Source organism: Ochotona princeps, chromosome 1 (assembly GCF_030435755.1).
Source record: "Ochotona princeps isolate mOchPri1 chromosome 1, mOchPri1.hap1, whole genome shotgun sequence".
NCBI lineage: Eukaryota > Metazoa > Chordata > Mammalia > Lagomorpha > Ochotonidae > Ochotona > Ochotona princeps.
In genome coordinates, this window is record NC_080832.1 from 40,609,681 (window position 1) to 40,617,340 (window position 7,660).

Genomic DNA, 7,660 nt, shown 5'->3' on the forward strand with positions numbered 1-7,660 from the left:
AAACTATCTCTGGCATTTCTATTGGCTCAAGGGAATATGTGATATCCAGGGTATCAAGTTGCAGCAATTAGAGGAATCAGTGGCACTACATACCACAGAAGAATTTATTATAGTTGAATAGGTGTTCTGTACGGTCCGACAGAAAAGTGGAAGCTTTTAATTTTTTTTTTTTTATTTGAAAAGGAGAACTACCAAGAGATGGAGGGAGACTGAGAGAGACAGAGAGAAAGAGAATCTTTCATCTGCTGGTTCACTTCCCAGATGGCTGCAACAACCAGGGCTGAGCCAAGCTGAAGCCATGAACCCAAAATTTTATGTCTCCCATGTTGGGTGCAAGGGCACAAGCACTTAGGTCATCTTTCACTGCCTTCCCAGGAGCATTAGCAGGGAGCTAGACTGAAAGTGGAGACACTAGCTGGTGTTCATCTGGGACACTGGCCTTGCAGAGGCAGCTTAACCCATTACATAAGAAAGTCAGAATAGCTTTTAAGGAAGAATAAAAGGAAGGAATTGGGTTAGAGAAGAGGCAGAATATAATATAATAAATTTTCAAGGCAAAGGAAAGGGAAAAATGGACAAATGACAAAAACATAAATTTAAAGCATTAGAAAATTATCTGTTGGCAAAGTTAACAGAATTTATGTTCCAATCCTGGTAATAGGAGGTTTTAGGAAAGCCAGCAGCTATGAAATACAGCATGAATGTTTTTTCTTTTTTTTCCTTCTGGGACTCAGGTGGTGAATGACAGAAGTGGATTTAGATTGTTCAAGGAAGCATTTGAGAGCATTTGAGAGCTTCACAGGCAGAAATGATAACAAGAAAGTACATGTGTGGAAAGCCTTACAATAAAATGACAACTACGTGGAAAGTATGTTCTAAAACAGGTACAAGAGCAAGGTAGCATGGAATATTATTTCAAATGTATAAATAATAAATACTTACAGAACAAATGGATTCAAGACAAGAATAGATATTGAAAGAAAATATTAAAGTTAAGCTCTATTTGTTCCTTACTAAAACAAGTAACAGAAGAGTAAAGACTTTAGGAGAAACAACTGGCATCAAAATACAGTCAGCAAATATTAATGAAGAGTTTTATAAGTGAAAAAAATCCCCTCAAGATTTGTGAGAATAAATTGATAGATTTGACACTAGAGAAATTAAGGAGTCTACACAGCAATGAGTCCTAAACAGTTAACAACAAAAAGTGATTTAAATATTGCAGCTAAACTAATGTACAGAGTTAATAGCTTTCTATGGACAAATAATATAACAGAATAATTCATAATATTACATCCAAAGTATCAAATAAACATATTGGCAAGCTAAAAATATTTAGCCTCACTATCAAAGAAATATAAATATGAGCTATACTTACACACTGATTTCAAAATTCAAACATTTTGAAACTATTAGTATGTAGGTAAAAATTTTGTTAGTGTAAATTGTATGGGCTTTTTGCAAAAAATATGCAAAACACATTAAAAATATTTTTAAAGATAATTTCTTTTGTCCCAGTAATTTTACCTAAAAATTCACTAACAGAATTAACCAGATATGTGTATATAATGTATAACAGCTATGAACTTTTGTAAATTTATCTAAGTAGACTTACTGAGACAAATGACATGATTTTATATTAAGTGCAAAATTTAGTTTGACTCTGTGTTCATCTGGACCTACCCAATTTTCTCCTCTAGCTTTCAACTATAATCCCGGGTTGAGTTTTCAACATTGCATGACTGTATTCTTTTACTTTCTTTTTTTCTCTACTTACCAATCACAAGACCATTACTCTCACTTTCTACTTTTCAAGAAATGCTAGACCCAGTCAGAACTATAATTTGCAGCACTTACACTACACACTTCAAAGATCAATAACTCTTATTGCCAGTGCAGTGCCCCTTTTGCCCTCTTCTTTTCAATCGCCAAGGAACTCACTCTCCAGGCTTCCTATTTTCCCCTTCATTTACATTATTGTCAGAGAACATTGCATGGTTTTATTTACCTCCTGCATGCTAATGTCAATTGATTCTACATCTCTTGAGTTGTAACACAACTTCTTGAATATTTCTACCTATGGTCTATCTTTCATTCATTATCATTCTTGATACCTACTTAATTCTTCTTATAGGGCTGCTATAACAAGTTGAAAGAAACTGAGTGGCTAATGGATATGAATATGTCCTCACACAGTCTGAGAGGCCAGTAGCCCGAAAGTAAAGGTATCAACAAATTGATTTCTTCCTGCAGGCCCAGGAGGACAATCTGCTCCATGTTATTCTCTGAGCTCCTGGTGACTGCGAGCAAACACAAACATCCCTTGACTTGCAACTTCATATCTTCCATGTCCACCTCTATTGTCATATATTCACCTCCCCCTCTACATGTTTCTGTCTCTGTGTAACTTCTTCTCTTGTAAGGAAAAGTCATATTTCTTTATCAGTCTATTTTACTCCAATATGAACTCATTCTAACTAATCTTATCTACAATGACTCTATTCTAATTAAAGTCAGGTTCTGAGGCTCCAGGGAGGACATGGATTTGGAGAGACACTATCCAACCCAGTAAACCCACCAAAGTTGTCATCCATCAAGTTCAAACCACCAATCTGAAAAACACTCTTCATTTCTCATCTACTCCAAATGTCATATCCCGATGCTCCCAAGAGCCAATCAGTTTCAGTTCTTAATACTTCTAGAATCTGAATACTCTTCATACCTAATTCGGCTTCTTTGATTGAATCTTTGAGATATCTTGCGTGGATTCTTGTGACAGTCTGTCCAATGTGCATTAAATCTGACCTCCTCAGACTTAATACAGACAATAAAAACACACAGAACTCCATGGCAAGTTAGAAAGACATACAAGCAGGATTTGTTGTTGTTCTTTCTCTACTGTGAAAATTCCTGCTTCTTCATTACAATGCTCACAATTGTGGTAGACAGCCTTCCTTGAGATAGGAAGATCTAAGAGACAGAGTGGTTTATAAGAAATATTTTGCTTTTGTAACTTCTTTGACCAATCCAAGCCTCAGAGGATGACAAAATCCATCATACATATAATCTGATTTTTTTTTATCAGCTATGAAGGCATCTTTAGAAAAGGTGGATGAGAGGGTGCTTTAGCATGTTTTTTATATATTTTTGAACTCTGTGCATTAGTTACCACAGACTGGCTTATTTCACTAAGCATCTGTTTCCAGTTGCATTCTTTTGAAGGTAGAGAGCAAGAGAAGGAGAAAGAGAGACAGAGACAGAGAGAAAGACATATTCATTCCCCAAATGTTCACAATGGCGAGGGCTAGGCCAAGCTGACATTAAGACCTAGGAACTGAATCTGTCTCCCACAAGGGTGGCAAAGATCCAACCACTTGAGCTATCATTCACTGGCTCCTGGGATTTACATTGCTCAGAAGCTGGAATGGGAACTGGATCCAGGAATCAAACGCAGACACTCCAATATTGGCAGGGGTATCTTAAAGAACAGGACAAATGCCTTCCCCTATTTTAAGCATTGTGAGGGATGATATGTTACCTGTCCTAGAGGCTCCATAACTGAAAAACTCACTCTCAAGGCCTTCAAAGTGGCATAATAGGTAAAGCTGCCATCTGCAATGCCAGCATCTTATATGGGTAAAGGTTTGCCTATTGCCTGCTCTACTTCTGCTACAGCTCCCTGTGAATGGCCTGGAAAAGCAGCAGAAAATCACTTATTTGGTGCCCTGACACTTTTATGGGAGGCCTGGATGAAGCTTCTGACTCCTGTTTTCAATCTGGCTAAGAGCTGGCCATCTGGGGAATAAACCAGAAAATGGAAGTTTCTCTCTCTCTCTCTCTCTCTCTCTCACACACACACACACACACACAACTTGACTTGCAAGCAAGTAAATTTTTAACAAAGAAAAAAACCCTATTCTCTTTGTTAAAAAAATATATATAATAAACTAATGTAATTTCATGGATTGTAAACCATCTTATTTATACACACATATTCTGACATCAAGAATGGTGTTTCCTTTTTGTGAGATTTATTAGCCCACTAAAATTAGTCTAGAAGAAAGTCTTTATGTTCATTCAAATACAGGCATTCTTAGAGAATCTAGTTAACTCTTTCCTTTCTTCCAATTTTATTCCTGAATTTATCAGGTTGGTTCCCAGTTTCCCCCTTTATTTCATGCTCGGGTTGGTAACACATATGCTAAATTGGAACAATAAGGAGATTAACATGGCCCCCTTTATTTCACCCAAAAAAGGAAAATCTACAAATGAAATCTACAGTTAACTTCACTGAGTTTCACATCCTGTGAGGGTGAGAATTCATATACATCACCCCTGCAGCTCCCGGTGCATAGAAGGAAGTAGGTCTGGGGAAAAGGAGAATAAAGGAGGCACCTGACAATGTCTCACGCCATCTGCCAATGCTTCTGCTGCTGTTCTCTGAGAGAAAAGCAAAAGCTGCCTTGACTCCAACCTATCTAAAGGCATCTTCATTTCTTTGGCCCATTCCTGGTCTGGAAAATCCTATTTCTAATCAATGCAAGGCTCAATGAACCAGTTCTAGGTGAGATTATCTCCGCCTGTTCAGGAACACATGCAAATGTGAAACATTTCATTCTTCTGTAGGCAATCTCTGAACTCTTGTCTCCAACTAAACAGTCAACTTTCAGACACTATCACATCTTTAAGAGCTGGTGGACCTGGAGAATACAAATCTATAATGCTCTAAAAAATCAATAATAAAAAGATGAGAAACCACTGACTTAACACGCCATTCAGAGCTGAATCTCATTAACACCGTAAAACATAATCCTCAGACTACTTTCTTTTTCATTTTTCAATGTACACTGATGGAAATTTAGTCTTGATTAGGCCCTATTCAATGTCATTTAAGATTTTTAAAAAAGCAGTATCGTATTTCTAAGAAATACTACAGCATTTTCCCCAAATTGTTGGATGTGTTTGAGCTCTATACTTAGAAAGAAGCAAGTATTTACTCTCCTTACATACATATCAAGTCAAGAAGCATTTATTTCTCCAGATTTCTGTAGAGATTTCTCTAACTTCTATTTGAAGTTCCACAAAGTTATTTAAAAATAAGACACAAATTTGTTATAAAACTATTTTATTCCACTGCTCAGGGCCTTCCTAAGGCAAATGAAATCAAATATACACACAAATTCCCAGAAGTGAAAGTTCTTAGCAGCAACATGATTCATAATAGACTGAAATTGGAAACAAGACACATGTTCGTCAACTAGTATATGGAGAAAATACGGCATATACATACAATAAAATCAAATATTAATAGAAATGAATGAAATGTATTGACAGATACTACAACAAGGTTGAATTTCAAAAAACATTAAGTTAAAAGAAGCCATAAAAATATATATATAGTATGACATTCCACTTATATGAGATGTTCAGCTAGGGCCAAATATAGATAATGATAATTAGAATAATGATTGCCTGGAGGTGAATTGGGAGCAGACACTAATTACAAATAGGCCTGAGGAATCCCACAAGATGATGAAAATGTTTTACAACCAACATATGATGGTAGCTTTACAATTTGGTAAAATTTCTAAAGCTAATAGAAAGTCATTGAAAGGAGTGAGTTTCTAAAAATCATTAAACCTTTTAAAAGGGTGGCTATTAAAATATGTAAATAACCCAAACAAATTTGTTTAAAAAAAACACATTCTGTAATAAAACCGTATGGAAATGTAAGTACTTGTAAAATAATATGAAAAAACCATATTCTTCCAACATTGATCAAAATAACTAAAAAAGAGAAAAATTCTCTACCAGAGTGAAATTGAACACATCTTAATATATTCTGTATAGGGTCAATTCGCTTTTGCTAATGTGTAGAGTGAAGTTGCAGTTAAAAGGTCAATTAGTAATCACTTCAGCTTTGAACATATCCTTTTTAGAAAATAAGCTCTCTGGAGTGAGTGCATAGAGGAGGTCACTGACAAACTAACAGTAAATAAAGGTTTTGAAGACATTGGTCCAACCAACCTTGATCCAGAACCCGCTTCATTGCAGTGCCTCCTGTGGGCTTTGTGGTTATCAATTTGAATCTTGCTATAAAATTCCACACTTTGCAAATATGTTATTTTATGGTGCAGTACTAAGAAGGAAGGCATTTTGTGTAGAGATAAAGTGGACAGATGGGTTTTGAATCTAAGGGTATAACAGAAATGTAGATCCCGAAGCAATACCAGTGCAATAGCAAACCGTTGCTAAGCTTTTGAATGTTGCCAGCTGAAGGTAAAGTGGTAGTTGACCTCGAATCCACCCAGCTGCTTCACAAAGACACCAGCTGATAACAGCACCTACCAGGTGTTTGTTTCCGGGCTTCCAGTTTGTCAACCTCTTGCCAATTGCTTTTCTAAAAGGACTTGAATTCCTCAGGCTGACTCTCTGCTAAGAGCTCCACAAAGGGCCGACTGATTCTGACTGACTAGAAGTCACTTGGAAAGGACTTGTTTGCTTGGGGAGTGGGTAAGGCAGGGTCACCTTTCCCAGGAGGGCACCATCACAACCTTTCCCCAAAGAGCCGCAGCTTCCTCAGTAAGGCTCAGTGGAGACCACAGGCCCTTGGCTTTCTCGGTCACTGCGACCTCCTTGTGCTTAAGTCCCGTCCCTACAGACTGCTGGGGTCTAGGAGCAAGAAAAATCTAGCTTCACCTGGGGTCATCCGGTCATGCACGCTGTTATTTTCTCAAATGCACAGATTGGGGAGGTGAAGTGTACTGAGGTCCCAAACCCGATGCCAGCAGAGCGGGACAGAACTCCCTTCTTGTTGATCTGGTGGCATCTTGACCTGGCATTGCTGGCGCTTGAGGAAAAGCGCTCAGCAACTTGACGGATCCACCAGTGCCCACCGTTAGGGTAGAGTTTGCAGAAAAGCAGGTGAGCAAATCTATGAGTTCCGCCTTTTACCTGGGCGCCACCTCTCCCCCACACAAGCACCCTGGTTGGAACGTTGAATGATGTGGTCACCTTAGCCAAAGCGACATCAGCTTTGTATTCACCCGGTGCTTGTGTAGGGAGAGTGGAAAATGACAAAGTTACACTTAACCACGTATTTGCTCGCTCAGTCTCTCCGGACCCCACAAACCTCCCCCACTTTCATAACGGCGAATTTCATGGTAGCTCCGATCCATCGGGTGCTTACCTGCGGCTGGCAGAACCGTCTCCCTTGCCTGGGCCAGGTCCTTTCCCTCGCCGGTTCTCAAAGGCAAGTGCGGCTGGGAGCTGCGACCCAGCTGGCGCTCGCTGACGCCTGCACTGTTTGCGGAGCTACGGCCGCGTCTGAGCCCTGAGCCGTGGGCTTGGAGCGCAGCCAGGCGGCGGAGCGCGGAGGGAGCGCCCGCGGGTCCCGCCCCGCCCGGAGCCAGTACAGCTGCCGGAGAGGCAGGCTTCCACGGTCCGAAAAAACCCGGCCGCCGCCGCCGACGCGCCCTAAGGGGAGCGCAACCGCGGCATTTCCCTACGGGTGAGGCTGGCACAGCTCTTTTCCCCGAGTGTGTGTTAAGGCACTAATCGTCAGCGATTGTCTCGCAACCCTTGTCCTCTTTCCTGCCACTCCCAGTTCTCCTGGGTGATTGTTGAACTGAAGAATTTGCTTTTTGTGTTTGCGAGGATT

At 39.7% G+C, this 7,660-nt stretch overlaps 1 protein-coding gene across 1 annotated transcript in view; it reads right to left on the reverse strand.

Moving 5' to 3' along the window:
* Window positions 1-7,405, reverse strand: part of PKIB (cAMP-dependent protein kinase inhibitor beta) — a 113,119-nt gene extending 105,714 nt beyond the window's left edge. Inside the window, exon 1 of the mRNA XM_058679633.1 lies at window positions 7,190-7,405. The gene's annotated coding sequence lies outside the window, so the exon portion shown is untranslated. The remainder of the gene's footprint in view (window positions 1-7,189) is intronic.
* Between the last annotated feature and the right edge of the window lie 255 nt (window positions 7,406-7,660).